Genomic DNA, 17,928 nt, shown 5'->3' with positions numbered 1-17,928 from the left:
TGTTTATAGAGATAGCGGTGTAGATATTTCCATTGTTATACAGATATCGGTGTAGATATTTCCATGTTTATACATATAGCGGTGTAGATGTTTCCATGTTTATACAGATAACGGTGTAGATATATCCATGTTTATACAGATCGTGGTGTATATATTTCCATGTTTATACAGATAGCGGTGTAGATATTTCCGTGTTTATACTGATCGCGGTGTAGATATTTCCATGTTTATAGAGATAGCTGTGTGGATATTTCCATGTTTGTACAGATAGGGGTGTAGATATTTCCATGTTTATAGAGATGACGGTGTAGATATTTCCATGTTTATACATATCACGGTGTAGATATTTCCATGTTTACACAGATCACGGTGTAGATATTTCCATGTTTACACAGATTGCGGTCTAGATATTTCCATGTTTATACAGATCGCGGTGCAGATATTTCCATGTTTACGCTGATATCTGTGTCGATATTTCCATGTTTACAGAGATATCATTGTAGATATTTCCATGTTTACACAGATAGCGTTGTAGATATTTCATTGTTTATAGAGATAGCGGAGTAGTTATTTCAATGTTATTAAAGATACCGGTGTAGGTATTTCCGTGTTTATAAAGATAGCGGTGGAGATATTTCCGTGTTTATACAGATAGCGGTGTAAAAATTTCCATGTTTATACAGATAGAGGTGTAGTTAATTCCATGTTTATACAGATAGCGGTGTAGATATTTCCATGTTTATAGAGACTGCGGTGTAGATATTTCCATCTTTGCACAGATTGCTGTGTAGATATTTCCATGTTTATACAGATTGTGGTGTAGTTATTTCCATGTTGATATAGATAGCGTTGTAGATATTCCCATGTTTATACAGGTAGCGGTGTAGAAATTCCCATTTCTATACAGATCGCTTTGTAGATATTTCCATCTTTCTACAGATGTCAGTGTAGATATTTCCAAGTTTATACAGATGTCTGTGTATATATTTCCATGTTTATGCAGATGGCGGTGTAGATATCTCCATGTTTATAGAGATGGCGGTGTAGTAATTTCTATGTTTATAGAGATAGCGGTGTAAATATTTCCATGTTTATAGAGATGGTGGTGTAAGTATTTTCATGTTTATAGAGATAGTGGTGTAGATATTACCATGTATATACAGATAGCGGTGTTGCTACTTCCATGTTTATACAGATAGCGGTGTAGATATTTCCATGTTTATACAGATAGCGGTGCAGATATTTCCATGTTTGTACAGATGGCGGTGTTGATATTTCCATCTATACACAGATGACCGTGTAGATATTTCCATGTTTATACAGATGCCGGTGCAGATATTTCTATGGATATGTAGATGGTGGTGTAGATATTTCTATGTAAATACAGATAGCGCTGTACTTATTTCCATGTTTACACAGAGAGCGGTGTAGACATTTCCATGTAGGTACACATGGCTGTTTAGATATTTCCATGTTTATACAGATGGCGGTGTAGATATTTCCATGTTTATACCGATAACTTTGTAAGTATTTCCATGTTTATACAGATGGCGGTGTAGTTATTTCGATGTTTATAGAGATAGCAGTGGAGATATTTCCATGCTTATACAGATAGCGGTGTAGTTATTTCCATGATTATATAAATAGCGGTGTAGATATTTCCATGTGTATACACATGGCTGTGTAGACATTTCCATGTTTATACAGATGGCTGTGTAGATGTTTCCATGTTTATGCAGATGACTTTGTAGGTATTTCCATGTTTATACAGATGGCGGTGTAGATATTTCCATGTTTATAGAGATAGCTGTGTAGATATTTCCATGTTCATACAGATAGCGGTGTAGATATTTCCATGTTTATACAGATCGCGGTGTAGATATTTCCATGTTTATACAGATCGCAGTGTAGATATTTCCATGTTTATATAGATAGCGGTGTAGATATTTCCATGTATATACACATGGCTGTGTAGATATTTCCATGTTTATACAGATCTCGGTGTAGATATTTCCTTGTTGATACAAATAGCGGTGTAGTTATTTCCATGTTTATACAGATAGTGGTGTAGATATTTCCATGTATATACAGATGGCTGTGTAGATATTTCCATGTTTATACAGATGGCTGTGTAGATGTTTCCATGTTTATGCAGATGACTTTGTAGGTATTTCCATGTTTATACAGATGGCGGTGTAGATATTTCCATGTTTATATAGATGGCGTTGTAGACATTTCCATGTTTATACCGATAGCGGTGTTGGTATTTCCACGTTTATACAGATAGCGATGTAGATATTTCCATGTTTATACAGCTCGCTTTGCAGATATTTATATCTTTATACAGATGGCATTGTAGATATTTCCTTATTCACACAGATGGCGGTGTAGATGTTTCCATGTTTATACAGATGGCGGAGTAGTTATTTCCATGTTTAAGGAGATGGCAGTGTAGATATTTTCATGTTTATAGAGATGGCGGTGTAGATATTTCCATGTTTATAGAGATAGCAGTGTAGATATTTACATGTTTATACAGATGGCTGTGTAGATATTTCCATGTGTATACAGATAGCGGTGTAGATATTTCCATGTTTATACAGATCGTGGTGTTGATATTTCCATGTTCATAGAGATAGCGGTGTTGATTTTTCCATGTTTATAGAGATAGCGGTGTGGATATTTCCATGTTTATACAGATAGGGGTGTAGATATTTCCATGTTTATAGAGATGGCGGTGTAGATATTTCCATGATTATAGAGATCACCGTGTAGATATTTCCTTGTTTATACAAACAGCGGTGTACGTATTTCCATGTTTATACAGATAGCGTTGTAGATATTTCCATGTATATACAGATGACTCTGTAGATATTTCCATGTTTATACAGATGGCTGTGTAGATATTTCCAAGTTTATTCAGATGGCTTTGTAGGTATTTCCATGTTTATACAGATGGCGGTGTAGATATTTCCATGTTTATAGAGATAGCTGTGTAGATATTTCCATGTTTATACAGATCGCGGTGTAGATATTTCCATGTTTATACAGATCGTGGTGTAGATATTTCCATGTTTATAAAGATAGCCGTGTAGATATTTCCATGTTTTTACAGATATCGGTGTAGATATTTCCATGTTTACTCAGATTGCGGTGTAGATATTTCCATCTTTCTACAGATGGCATTGTAGGTATTTCCATGTTTATACAGATGGCGGTGTAGATATTTCAATGTTTGTATAGATGGTGGTGTAGATATTTCCAAGTTTAAACAGATAGCGGTGTAGATATTTCCATGTTTATACAGATCGTGGTGAAGATATTTAAATGTTTATACAGATCACGGTGTAGATATTTCCATGTTTATACAGATCGCGGTGTAGATATTTCCATGTTTATACAGATAGCGGTGTAGATATTTCCATGTTTATACAGATAGCGGTGTAGTTATTTCCATGTTTATAGAGATAGCGGTGTAGGTATTTCCGTGTTTATAGACATAGCGGTGTAGATATTTCCATGTTTATATAGATGGCTTTGTAGATATTTCCATGTTTATACCTATAGCGGTGTTGGTATTTCCACGTTTATACAGATAGCGATGTAGATATTTCCATGTTTATACAGCTCGCGGTGCAGATATTTATATCTTTATACAGATGGCATTGTAGATATTTCCTTATTCACACAGATGGTGGTGTAGATATTTCCATGTTTATAGAGATAGCATTGTAGATATTTCCATGTTTATACAGATGGCGGCGTAGATATTTCCATGGACATGCAGATGGCGGTTTAGATATTTCCATGTTTATACAGATAGCGGTGTAGTTATTTCCATGTTTACACAGATGGTGGTTTAGATATTTCCATGTTTATACAGATCACGGTGTAGATATTTCCATGTTTATACAGATCATGGTGTAGATATTTCCATGTTTATACAGATCGCGGTGTTGATATTACCATGTTTATAGGGATAGCGGTGCAAATATTTCCACATTTATACAGATAGCGGTGTAGTTATTAGCATGTTTATACAGATAGCGGTGTAGATATTGCCATGTATAAACAGTTGTCTGTGTATATATTTCCGTGTTTAAACAAATGGCAGTGTAGATATTTCCTTGTTTATACAAAGAGCGGTGTAGTTATTTCCATGTTTATAGAGATCACGGTGAAGATATTTCCTTGTTTATACAAATAGCGGTGTAGATATTTCCATGCTTATACGGATAGCGGTGTAGATATTTCCTTGTTTATACTAATAGCAGTGTAGATATTTCCATGTTTATACAGATCTCGGTGTAGATATTTCCTTGTTGATACAAATAGCGGTGTAGTTATTTCCATGTTTATACAGATAGTGGTGTAGATATTTCCATGTATATACAGATGGCTGTGTAGATATTTCCATGTTTATACAGATGGCTGTGTAGATGTTTCCATGTTTATGCAGATGACTTTGTAGGTATTTCCATGTTTATACAGATGGCGGTGTAGATATTTCCATGTTTATAGAGATAGCTGTGTAGATATTTCCATGTTCATACAGATAGCGGTGTAGATATTCCCATGTTTATACAGATCGCGGTGTAGATATTTCCATGTTTATACAGATCGCGGTGTAGATATTTCCTTGTTTATATAGATAGCGGTGTAGATATTTCCATGTATATACACATGGCTGTGTAGATATTTCCATGTTTATACAGATAACTTTGTAAATATTTCCATGTTTATACACATGGCGGTGTAGATATTTCCAAGTTTATAGAGATAGCAGTGGAGATATTTCCAGGTTTATTCAGATAGCGGTGTAGATATTTCCATGTTTATACTGATCGTGGTGTAGATATTTCCATGTTTATAGAGATGGCGGTGTAGATATTTCCATGTTCATAGAGATAGCGGTGTTGATTTTTCCATGTTTATAGAGATAGCGGTGCAAATATTTCCACATTTATACAGATAGCGGTGTAGTTATTAGCACGTTTATACAGATAGCGGTGTTGATATTTCCATGTATAAACAGATGTCTGTGTATATATTTCCATGTTTAAACAGATGGCGGTGTAGATATTTCCTTGTTTATTCAAATAGCGGAGTAGTTATTTCCATGTTTATACAGATCACGGTGTTGATATTTCCTTGTTTATACATATAGCGGTGTAGTTATTTCCATGCTTATACAGATAACGGTGTAGATATTTGTTTATACAAATAGCGGTGTAGATATTTCCATGTTTATACAGATCACGGTGTAGATATATCCTTGTTTATACAAATAGCGGTGTAGTTATTTCCATGTTTATACAGATAGCGGTGTAGATATTTCCATGTATATACAGATGGCTGTGTAGATATTTCCATGTTTATACAGATGCCTGTGTAGATATTTCCAGGTTTATACAGATGCCTGTGTAGATGTTTCCATGTTTATACAGATGACTTTGTAGGTATTTCCATGTTTATACAGATGGGGTTGTAGATATTTCCATGTTTATAGAGATAGCTGTGTAGATATTTCCATGTTTATACAGTTAGCGGTGTAGATATTTCCATGTTTATACAGATCGCGGTGTAGATATTTCCATGTTTATACAGATCGCGGTGTAGATATTTCCATGTTTATACAGATAGCGGTGTAAATATTTCCATGTTTTTACAGATATCGGTGTAGATATTTCCATGTTTATAGAGATAGCTGTGTAGATATTTCCATGTTTACACAGATTGCGGTGTAGATATTTCCATCTTTCTACAGATGGCATTGTAGATATTTCCATGTTTATACAGATGGTTGAGTAGATATTTCCATGTTTATATAGATGGTGGTGTAGATATTTCCATGTTTATACAGATAGCGGTGTAGATATTTCCATGTTTATACAGATCATGGTGAAAATATTTCCATGATTATACAGATCGCGGTGTAGATTTTTCCATGTTTATACAGATCGCGGTGTAGATATTTCCATGTTTATACAGATAGCGGTGTAGATATTTCCATGTTTATACAGATAGCGGTGTAGATATTTCCATGTTTATAGAGATAGCGGTGTAGGTATTTCCACGTTTATACACATAGCAGTGTAGATATTTCCATGTTTATATAGATGGCGTTGTAGACATTTCCATGTTTATACCGATAGCGGTGTTGGTATTTCCACGTTTATACAGATAGCGATGTAGATATTTCCATGCTTATACAGCTCGCTTTGCAGATATTTATATCTTTATACAGATGGCATTGTAGATATTTCCTTATTCACACAGATGGCGGTGTAGATGTTTCCATGTTTATACAGATGGCGGAGTAGTTATTTCCATGTTTAAGGAGATGGCAGTGTAGATATTTTCATGTTTATAGAGATGGCGGTGTAGATATTTCCATGTTTATAGAGATAGCAGTGTAGATATTTACATGTTTATACAGATGGCTGTGTAGATATTTCCATGTGTATACAGATAGCGGTGTAGATATTTCCATGTTTATACAGATCGTGGTGTTGATATTTCCATGTTCATAGAGATGGCGGTGTACATATTTCCATGTTCATAGAGATAGCGGTGTTGATTTTTCCATGTTTATAGAGATAGCGGTGTGGATATTTCCATGTTTATACAGATAGGGGTGTAGATATTTCCATGTTTATACAGATGGCGGTGTAGATATTTCCATGTTTATAGAGATCACCGGGTAGATATTTCCTTGTTTATACAAACAGCGGTGTACGTATTTCCATGTTTATACAGATAGCGGTGTAGATATTTCCATGTATATACATATGACTCTGTAGATATTTCCATGTTTATACAGATGGCTGTGTAGATATTTCCAAGTTTATTCAGATGGCTTTGTAGGTATTTCCATGTTTATACAGATGGCGGTGTAGATATTTCCATGTTTATAGAGATAGCTGTGTAGATATTTCCATGTTTATACAGATCGCGGTGTAGATATTTCCATGTTTATACAGATCGTGGTGTAGATATTTCCATGTTTATAAAGATAGCCGTGTAGATATTTCCATGTTTTTACAGATATCGGTGTAGATATTTCCATGTTTACTCAGATTGCAGTGTAGATATTTCCATCTTTCTACAGATGGCATTGTAGATATTTCCATGTTTATACAGATGGCGGTGTAGATATTTCAATGTTTGTATAGATGGTGGTGTAGATATTTCCAAGTTTAAACAGATAGCGGTGTAGATATTTCCATGTTTATACAGATCGTGGTGAAGATATTTAAATGTTTATACAGATCACGGTGTAGATATTTCCATGTTTATACAGATCGCGGTGTAGATATTTCCATGTTTATACAGATAGCGGTGTAGATATTTCCATGTTTATACAGATAGCGGTGTAGTTATTTCCATGTTTATAGAGATAGCGGTGTAGGTATTTCCGTGTTTATAGACATAGCGGTGTAGATATTTCCATGTTTATATAGATGGCTTTGTAGATATTTCCATGTTTATACCTATAGCGGTGTTGGTATTTCCACGTTTATACAGATAGCGATGTAGATATTTCCATGTTTATACAGCTCGCGGTGCAGATATTTATATCTTTATACAGATGGCATTGTAGATATTTCCTTATTCACACAGATGGTGGTGTAGATATTTCCATGTTTATAGAGATAGCAGTGTAGATATTTCCATGTTTATACAGATGGCGGCGTAGATATTTCCATGGACATGCAGATGGCGGTTTAGATATTTCCATGTTTATACAGATAGCGGTGTAGTTATTTCCATGTTTACACAGATGGTGGTTTAGATATTTCCATGTTTATACAGATCACGGTGTAGATATTTCCATGTTTATACAGATCATGGTGTAGATATTTCCATGTTTATACAGATCGCGGTGTTGATATTACCATGTTTATAGGGATAGCGGTGCAAATATTTCCACATTTATACAGATAGCGGTGTAGTTATTAGCATGTTTATACAGATAGCGGTGTAGATATTGCCATGTATAAACAGTTGTCTGTGTATATATTTCCGTGTTTAAACAAATGGCAGTGTAGATATTTCCTTGTTTATACAAAGAGCGGTGTAGTTATTTCCATGTTTATAGAGATCACGGTGAAGATATTTCCTTGTTTATACAAATAGCGGTGTAGATATTTCCATGCTTATACGGATAGCGGTGTAGATATTTCCTTGTTTATACTAATAGCAGTGTAGATATTTCCATGTTTATACAGATCTCGGTGTAGATATTTCCTTGTTGATACAAATAGCGGTGTAGTTATTTCCATGTTTATACAGATAGTGGTGTAGATATTTCCATGTATATACAGATGGCTGTGTAGATATTTCCATGTTTATACAGATGGCTGTGTAGATGTTTCCATGTTTATGCAGATGACTTTGTAGGTATTTCCATGTTTATACAGATGGCGGTGTAGATATTTCCATGTTTATAGAGATAGCTGTGTAGATATTTCCATGTTCATACTGATAGCGGTGTAGATATTTCCATGTTTATACAGATCGCGGTGTAGATATTTCCATGTTTATACAGATCACGGTGTAGATATTTCCATGTTTATACAGATAGCGGTGTAGATATTTCCATGTTTTTATAGATATCGGTGTAGATATTTCCATGTTTACACAGATTGCGGTGTAGATATTTCCATCTTTCTACAGATGGCATTGTAGATATTTCCATGTTTATACAGATGGTTGTGTAGATATTTCCATGTTTATATAGATGGTGGTGTAGATATTACCATGTTTATACAGATAGCGGTGTGGATATTTCCATGTTTATACAGATAGGGGTGTAGATATTTCCATGTTTATAGAGATGTCGGTGTACATATTTCCATGTTTATAGACATCATGGTGCAGATATTTCCTTGTTTATACAAATAGCGGTGTAGTTATTTCCATGTTTATACAGATAGCGTTGTAGATAATTCCATGTATATACAGATGGCTGTGTAGATATTTCCATGTTTATACAGATGGCCGTGTAGATATTTCAATGTTTATAGAGATGGCGCTGTAGATATTTCCATGTTTATACAGCTAACGGTGGAGGTATTTGCATGTTTATACAGAGAGCAGTGGAGATATTTCCATGTTTATACAGATGGCGGTGTTGATACTTCCATCTATACACAGATGACCGTGTAGTTATTTCCATGTTTATACAGATGGCGGCGCAGAAATTTCCATGGACATGTAGATGGTGGTGTAGATATTTCCATGTTTATGGAGACAGCATTGTAGGTTTTTCCATGTTTATACAGATAGCGGTGCAGATATTTCCATGTTTGCACAGATGACTGTATAGGTATTTCCATGTTTATACAGATGGCGGTGCAGATATTTCCATGTTTATAGAGATAGCGGTGTAGATATATCCATGTTTATACAGATAGCGGTGTAGATATTTCCATGTTTATACAGATAGCGGTGTAATTATTTCCATGTTTACATAGATAGCGGTGTAGATATTTCCATGTATATACACATGGCTGTGTAGATATTTCCATGTTTATACATATGGCGGTGTAGATATTTCCATGTTTATACAGATAACTTAGTAAGTATTTCCATGTATATACAGATGGCGGTGTAGATATTTCGATGTTTATAGAGATAGCAGTGGAGATATTTCCATGTTTATACAGATAGCGGTGTAAATATTTCCATGTTTATACAGACCGCAGTGTAGATAATTCCATGTTTTTAGAGATAGCAGTGTAGATATTTCCATGTTTGTACAGATGGCGGTGTTGATACTTCCATCTATACACAGATGACCGTGTAGTTATTTCCATGTTTATACAGATGGCGGCGCAGAAATTTCCATGGACATGTAGATGGTGGTGTAGATATTTCCATGTTTATACAGATCGCGGTGTAGATATTTCCATGTTTATACAGATCGCGGTGTAGATATTTCCATGTTTATACAGATAGCGGTGTAAATATTTCCATGTTTTTACAGATATCGGTGTAGATATTTCCATGTTTATAGAGATAGCTGTGTAGATATTTCCATGTTTACACAGATTGCGGTGTAGATATTTCCATCTTTCTACAGATGGCATTGTAGATATTTCCATGTTTATACAGATGGTTGAGTAGATATTTCCATGTTTATATAGATGGTGGTGTAGATATTTCCATGTTTATACAGATAGCGGTGTAGATATTTCCATGTTTATACAGATCATGGTGAAAATATTTCCATGATTATACAGATCGCGGTGTAGATTTTTCCATGTTTATACAGATCGCGGTGTAGATATTTCCATGTTTATACAGATAGCGGTGTAGATATTTCCATGTTTATACAGATAGCGGTGTAGATATTTCCATGTTTATAGAGATAGCGGTGTAGGTATTTCCACGTTTATACACATAGCAGTGTAGATATTTCCATGTTTATATAGATGGCGTTGTAGACATTTCCATGTTTATACCGATAGCGGTGTTGGTATTTCCACGTTTATACAGATAGCGATGTAGATATTTCCATGCTTATACAGCTCGCTTTGCAGATATTTATATCTTTATACAGATGGCATTGTAGATATTTCCTTATTCACACAGATGGCGGTGTAGATGTTTCCATGTTTATACAGATGGCGGAGTAGTTAGTTCCATGTTTAAGGAGATGGCAGTGTAGATATTTTCATGTTTATAGAGATGGCGGTGTAGATATTTCCATGTTTATAGAGATAGCAGTGTAGATATTTACATGTTTATACAGATGGCTGTGTAGATATTTCCATGTGTATACAGATAGCGGTGTAGATATTTCCATGTTTATACAGATCGTGGTGTTGATATTTCCATGTTCATAGAGATGGCGGTGTACATATTTCCATGTTCATAGAGATAGCGGTGTTGATTTTTCCATGTTTATAGAGATAGCGGTGTGGATATTTCCATGTTTATACAGATAGGGGTGTAGATATTTCCATGTTTATACAGATGGCGGTGTAGATATTTCCATGTTTATAGAGATCACCGGGTAGATATTTCCTTGTTTATACAAACAGCGGTGTACGTATTTCCATGTTTATACAGATAGCGGTGTAGATATTTCCATGTATATACATATGACTCTGTAGATATTTCCATGTTTATACAGATGGCTGTGTAGATATTTCCAAGTTTATTCAGATGGCTTTGTAGGTATTTCCATGTTTATACAGATGGCGGTGTAGATATTTCCATGTTTATAGAGATAGCTGTGTAGATATTTCCATGTTTATACAGATCGCGGTGTAGATATTTCCATGTTTATACAGATCGTGGTGTAGATATTTCCATGTTTATAAAGATAGCCGTGTAGATATTTCCATGTTTTTACAGATATCGGTGTAGATATTTCCATGTTTACTCAGATTGCGGTGTAGATATTTCCATCTTTCTACAGATGGCATTGTAGATATTTCCATGTTTATACAGATGGCGGTGTAGATATTTCAATGTTTGTATAGATGGTGGTGTAGATATTTCCAAGTTTAAACAGATAGCGGTGTAGATATTTCCATGTTTATACAGATCGTGGTGAAGATATTTAAATGTTTATACAGATCACGGTGTAGATATTTCCATGTTTATACAGATCGCGGTGTAGATATTTCCATGTTTATACAGATAGCGGTGTAGATATTTCCATGTTTATACAGATAGCGGTGTAGTTATTTCCATGTTTATAGAGATAGCGGTGTAGGTATTTCCGTGTTTATAGACATAGCGGTGTAGATATTTCCATGTTTATATAGATGGCTTTGTAGATATTTCCATGTTTATACCTATAGCGGTGTTGGTATTTCCACGTTTATACAGATAGCGATGTAGATATTTCCATGTTTATACAGCTCGCGGTGCAGATATTTATATCTTTATACAGATGGCATTGTAGATATTTCCTTATTCACACAGATGGTGGTGTAGATATTTCCATGTTTATAGAGATAGCAGTGTAGATATTTCCATGTTTATACAGATGGCGGCGTAGATATTTCCATGGACATGCAGATGGCGGTTTAGATATTTCCATGTTTATACAGATAGCGGTGTAGTTATTTCCATGTTTACACAGATGGTGGTTTAGATATTTCCATGTTTATACAGATCACGGTGTAGATATTTCCATGTTTATACAGATCATGGTGTAGATATTTCCATGTTTATACAGATCGCGGTGTTGATATTACCATGTTTATAGGGATAGCGGTGCAAATATTTCCACATTTATACAGATAGCGGTGTAGTTATTAGCATGTTTATACAGATAGCGGTGTAGATATTGCCATGTATAAACAGTTGTCTGTGTATATATTTCCGTGTTTAAACAAATGGCAGTGTAGATATTTCCTTGTTTATACAAAGAGCGGTGTAGTTATTTCCATGTTTATAGAGATCACGGTGAAGATATTTCCTTGTTTATACAAATAGCGGTGTAGATATTTCCATGCTTATACGGATAGCGGTGTAGATATTTCCTTGTTTATACTAATAGCAGTGTAGATATTTCCATGTTTATACAGATCTCGGTGTAGATATTTCCTTGTTGATACAAATAGCGGTGTAGTTATTTCCATGTTTATACAGATAGTGGTGTAGATATTTCCATGTATATACAGATGGCTGTGTAGATATTTCCATGTTTATACAGATGGCTGTGTAGATGTTTCCATGTTTATGCAGATGACTTTGTAGGTATTTCCATGTTTATACAGATGGCGGTGTAGATATTTCCATGTTTATAGAGATAGCTGTGTAGATATTTCCATGTTCATACTGATAGCGGTGTAGATATTTCCATGTTTATACAGATCGCGGTGTAGATATTTCCATGTTTATACAGATCACGGTGTAGATATTTCCATGTTTATACAGATAGCGGTGTAGATATTTCCATGTTTTTATAGATATCGGTGTAGATATTTCCATGTTTACACAGATTGCGGTGTAGATATTTCCATCTTTCTACAGATGGCATTGTAGATATTTCCATGTTTATACAGATGGTTGTGTAGATATTTCCATGTTTATATAGATGGTGGTGTAGATATTACCATGTTTATACAGATAGCGGTGTGGATATTTCCATGTTTATACAGATAGGGGTGTAGATATTTCCATGTTTATAGAGATGTCGGTGTACATATTTCCATGTTTATACACATCATGGTGCAGATATTTCCTTGTTTATACAAATAGCGGTGTAGTTATTTCCATGTTTATACAGATAGCGTTGTAGATAATTCCATGTATATACAGATGGCTGTGTAGATATTTCCATGTTTATACAGATGGCCGTGTAGATATTTCAATGTTTATAGAGATGGCGCTGTAGATATTTCCATGTTTATACAGCTAACGGTGGAGGTATTTGCATGTTTATACAGAGAGCAGTGGAGATATTTCCATGTTTATACAGATGGCGGTGTTGATACTTCCATCTATACACAGATGACCGTGTAGTTATTTCCATGTTTATACAGATGGCGGCGCAGAAATTTCCATGGACATGTAGATGGTGGTGTAGATATTTCCATGTTTATGGAGACAGCATTGTAGGTTTTTCCATGTTTATACAGATAGCGGTGCAGATATTTCCATGTTTGCACAGATGACTGTATAGGTATTTCCATGTTTATACAGATGGCGGTGTAGATATTTCCATGTTTATAGAGATAGCGGTGTAGATATATCCATGTTTATACAGATAGCGGTGTAGATATTTCCATGTTTATACAGATAGCGGTGTAATTATTTCCATGTTTACATAGATAGCGGTGTAGATATTTCCATGTATATACACATGGCTGTGTAGATATTTCCATGTTTATACATATGGCGGTGTAGATATTTCCATGTTTATACAGATAACTTAGTAAGTATTTCCATGTATATACAGATGGCGGTGTAGATATTTCGATGTTTATAGAGATAGCAGTGGAGATATTTCCATGTTTATACAGATAGCGGTGTAAATATTTCCATGTTTATACAGACCGCAGTGTAGATAATTCCATGTTTTTAGAGATAGCAGTGTAGATATTTCCATGTTTGTACAGATGGCGGTGTTGATACTTCCATCTATACACAGATGACCGTGTAGTTATTTCCATGTTTATACAGATGGCGGCGCAGAAATTTCCATGGACATGTAGATGGTGGTGTAGATATTTCCATGTTTATATAGATAGCGGTGTAGATATTTCCATGTATATACACATGGCTGTGTAGATATTTCCATGTTGATACAGTTAACTTTGTAAATATTTCCATGTTTATACAGATGGCGGTGTAGGTATTTCCAAGTTTATAGAGATAGCAGTGGAGATATTTCCATGTTTATTCATATAGCGGTGTAGATATTTCCATGTTTATACTGATCGTGGTGTAGATATTTCCATGTTTATAGAGATGGCGGTGTAGATATTTCCAAGTTCATAGAGATAGCGGTGTTGATTTTTCCATGTTTATAGTGATAGCGGTGCAAATATTTCCACATTTATACAGATAGCGGTGTAGTTATTAGCATGTTTATACAGATAGCGGTGTAGATATTTCCATGTATACACAGATGTCTGTGTATATATTTCCATGTTTAAACAGATGGCGGTGTAGATATTTCCTTGTTTATTCAAATAGCGGTGTAGTTATTTCCATGTTTATACAGATAGTGATGTAGATATTTCCATGTATATACAGATGGCTGTGTAGATATTTCCATGTTTATACAGATGGCTGTGTAGATGTTTCCATGTTTATGCAGATGACTTTGTAGGTATTTCCATGTTTATACAGATGGCGGTGTAGATATTTCCATGTTTATAGAGATAGCTGTGTAGATATTTCCATGTTCATACAGATAGCGGTGTAGATATTTCCATGTTTATACAGATCGCGGTGTAGATATTTCCATGTTTATACAGATCGCGGTGTAGATATTTCCATGTTTATACAGATAGCGGTGTAGTTATTTCCATGTTTTTACAGATATCGGTGTAGATATTTCCATGTTTACACAGATTGCGGTGTAGATATTTCCATCTTTCTACAGATGGCATTGTAGATATTTCCATGTTTATACAGATGATTGTGTAGATATTTCCATGTTTATATAGATGGTGGTGTCGATATTACCATGTTTATACAGATAGCGGTGTGGATATTTCCATGTTTATACAGATAGGGGTGTAGATATTTCCATGTTTATAGAGATGTCGGTGTACATATTTCCATGTTTATACACATCACGGTGCAGATATTTCCTTGTTTATACAAATAGCGGTGTAGTTATTTCCATGTTTATACAGATAGCGTTGTAGATAATTCCATGTATATACAGATGGCTGTGTAGATATTTCCTTGTTTATACAGATGGCTGTGTAGATATTTCAATGTTTATAGAGATGGCGCTGTAGATATTTCCATGTTTATACAGCTAACGGTGGAGGTATTTGCATGTTTATACAGAGAGCAGTGGAGATATTTCCATGTTTATACACATAGCGGTGTACATATTTCCATGTTTATGGAGACAGCAGTGTAGGTTTTTCCATGTTTATACAGATAGCGGTGCAGATATTTCCATGTTTGCACAGATGACTGTATAGGTATTTCCATGTTTATACAGATGGCGGTGTAGATATTTCCATGTTTATAGAGATAGCGGTGTAGATATTTCCATGTTTATACAGATAGCGGTGTAGATATTTCCATGTTTATACAGATGGCGGTGTAATTATTTCCATGTTTACATAGATAGCGGTGTAGATATTTCCATGTATATACACATGGCTGTGTAGATATTTCCATGTTTATACATATGGCGGTGTAGATATTTCCATGTTTATACAGATAACTTAGTAAGTATTTCCATGTATATACAGATGGCGGTGTAGATATTTCGATGTTTATAGAGATAGCAGTGGAGATATTTCCATGTTTATACAGATAGCGGTGTAAATATTTCCATGTTTATACAGACCGCAGTGTAGATAATTCCATGTTTTTAGAGATAGCAGTGTAGATATTTCCATGTTTGTACAGATGGCGGTGTTGATACTTCCATCTATACACAGATGACCGTGTAGTTATTTCCATATTTATACAGATGGCGGCGCAGAAATTTCCATGGATATGTAGATGGTGGTGTAGATATTTCCATGTTTATACAGATAGCGGTTTAGATATTTCCATGTATATACACATGGCTGTGTAGATATTTCCCTGTTTATACAGATCGTGGTGTAGATATTTCCCTGTTTATAGCGATAAGTTTGTAAGTATTTCCATGTTTATACAGATGGCGTTGTAGATATTTCGATGTTTATAGAGACAGCATTGGAGATAATTCCATGTTTATACAGATAGCGTTGTAGATATTTCTACGTTTATACTGATCGCAGTGTAGATATTTCCATGTTTATAGATATGGCAGTGTAGATATTTTCATGTTCATAGAGATAGCTGTGTTGATTTTTCCATGTTTATAGAGATAGCGGTGTGGATATTTCCATGTTTATACAGATAGGGTTGTAGATATTTCCATGTTTATAGAGATGACGGTGTAGATATTTCCATGTTTATACACATCACGGTGTAGATATTTCCTTGTTTATACAGATCACGGTGTAGATATTTCCATGTTTATACAGATCATGGTGTAGATATTTCCATGTTTATACAGATCGCGTTGTTGATATTACCATGTTTATAGGGATAGCGGTGCAAATATTTCCACATTTATACAGATAGCGGTGTAGTTAAAAGCATGTTTATACAGATAGCGGTGTAGATATTTCCATCTATAAACAGATGTCTGTGAATATATTTCCATGTTTAAACAGATGTCGGTGTAGATATTTCCTTGTTTATACAAATAGCGGAGTAGTTATTTCCATGTTTATACAGATCACGGTGTAGATATTTCCTTGTTTATACAAATAGCGGTGTAGTTATTTCCATGCTTATACAGATAGCGGTGTAGATAATTCCTTGTTTATACAAATAGCGGTGTAGGTATTTCCATGTTTGTTCAGATAGTGGTGTAGATATTTCCATGTATATACAGATGACTGTGTAGATATTTCCATGTTTATACAGATGGCTGTGTAGATATTTCCATGTTTATAGAGATAGCTGTGTAGCTATTTCCATGTTTATACAGTTAGTGGTGTAGATATTTCCATGTTTATACAGATCGTGGTGTAGATATTTCCATGTTTATAAAGATAGCGGTGTAGATATTTCCATGTTTTTACAGATATCGGTGTAGATATTTTCATGTTTGCACAGATTGCGGTGTAGATATTTCCATCTTTCTACAGATGGCATTGTAGATATTTCCATGTTTATACAGATGGGGGTGTAGATATTTCCATGTTTATATAGATGGTGGTGTAGATATTACCATGTTTAACAGATCGCGGTGTAGATATTTCCATATTTATACAGATCGTGGTGTAGATATTTCCATGTTTATACAGATAGCGGTGTTGGTATTTCCACGTTTATCCAGATAGCGATGTAGATATTTCCATGTGTATACAGATAGCATTGTAGATATTTCCATGTTTATACAGATGACTGTATAGGTATTTCCATGTTTTTACAGATGGCAGTGCAGATATATCCATGTTTATAGAGATAGCGATGTAGATATTCCATGTTTGTACAGATGGCGGTGTTGATATTTCCATCTATACACAGATGGCCGTGTACATATTTCCATGTTTATACAGATGGCGGTGTAGATATTTCCATGGACATGCAGATGGCGGTGTAGATATTTCCATGTTTATACAGATAGCGGTGTAGATATTTCCATGTTTACACAGATTGTGGTGTAGATATTTCCGTGTTTATACACATGACAGAGTAGATAATTCCATCTTTATGGAGATG

This window comes from Pan paniscus, chromosome 12 (assembly GCF_029289425.2).
Source record: "Pan paniscus chromosome 12, NHGRI_mPanPan1-v2.0_pri, whole genome shotgun sequence".
In the NCBI taxonomy this organism is placed as follows: Eukaryota; Metazoa; Chordata; class Mammalia; order Primates; family Hominidae; genus Pan; species Pan paniscus.
Note: the sequence above shows the minus strand (reverse complement) of the source record.